This window comes from Peromyscus leucopus, chromosome 14, assembly GCF_004664715.2.
Source record: "Peromyscus leucopus breed LL Stock chromosome 14, UCI_PerLeu_2.1, whole genome shotgun sequence".
In the NCBI taxonomy this organism is placed as follows: domain Eukaryota; kingdom Metazoa; phylum Chordata; class Mammalia; order Rodentia; family Cricetidae; genus Peromyscus; species Peromyscus leucopus.
The window spans coordinates 81,879,628-81,881,067 of NC_051075.1; positions in this window are offsets into that span (position 1 = coordinate 81,879,628).

Sequence of the window (1,440 nt, forward strand, 5' to 3'; positions counted from 1 at the left end):
AGATAGTTAGGTTCAGAGAGAAGAAGGCAGATGTTTAGGATTCCGACCCCCAAACGTCTTCAGGGGTCTGATGAATCCATACAGGTCGTAGTAGGGCGTCCCCTAACCAGGACCTGTTTTTTTGAAATGGGTTAACTGAAGTTCTTGTACTTGGCCAAGATTTTTGTAAATTACCAAGAACTTAAATAGTCAACCCAGAAAAAGGAAAGAGAGAAAAGGACACTTTTTTAGGAGAGTTAGAAGTTGCCATTAGTTTTTAAACCGGCTCAGGCTGTCAGGCTTGTACAGTTATTTAAATGAAGGCTGCTGGATCAAGCTTCTAGTTAACAATTAGAAGTTTACAGCTCAAGTTCACCTTTAGATTTCAATTAATTTTAGCAAGAAAGGCTGTTTGTAGCAGGACGCTGCTACTACTATGGAGAACATAGTGAACTTCATTAGCTCTGGTTTATGCTCTCAGGAGGTCTGGTAGTGTGAGAATATTGTGTTACCTCCTTGTAAGACCCTGAATGAAGTAATGGCAGGTTTCTCCTTAAAAGGGAGGGGTTAAAATCTCTGCCGCTTATCATATTCTGATGGTAAATCAATTTCATAAGGTTGGTGGCTTTTAGGGGTCTCCTAAATCTTTCCTTACATTTTTTAGGGGGGGCTTTATGGAATTAAGATAGTCTTTGCTTCCTTATCTAAGCCTGTAAACAGACTAGAGCTGACTGAAATGCCTTTCGTCGTAAGCCTGTGTCCTGTAATTTCTATCAAAAACTGATTCTCTTTTGACTCGTTCTGACTCATCGTGCAAGAAGGATTTTTTTTTTTTTTTTTTTTTTTTTTGAGACAGGGTTTTTTTGTGTAGCTTTGCGCCTTTCCTGGATCGCACTCTGTAGACCAGGCTAGCCTCAAACTCACAGAGATCCTCACAGATCCTGTGGCTCTGCCTACCGAGTGCTGGGATTAAAGGCGTGTGCCACCACCGCCCGTCCGCAAGAAGGATTCTTAATAGGGAAGGGAGATATTCAACTACTCACCACAAAGAGGCCTGGGGTTCCTCCCGGTCTGCAGCACCTTTGGTGAGGTCCGTCGGTAGCCGGCACTTCAGGGGTCACCTTTACGACTCCCCGGAGAGACTGCCTCGTCTCTGGACAGCCTCCGCCAAGCACACCACTGCTTTTTGAGTGTGCTTGGTAGATTACTCTTCCTGAGACTGGGTACCCAAGGGCGCCAGGTCTTGTATAATATTAGAGGGACCAGCCTTAATATTATACATCCCAGGGGCTCAGGAGAGAGAACTACTAACGGCGAGGACTATTATCAGGAAATAAAATCTCAGCACACCGAGTTCTATAGTCCACTTGCTTTAATTCCTCTGGCATAACATCCTTTATACACAGCTTTAGTTCTGTTCTCATGTCTAGCTCCTTTCTTGCCTGATTTCTCTATATTTAT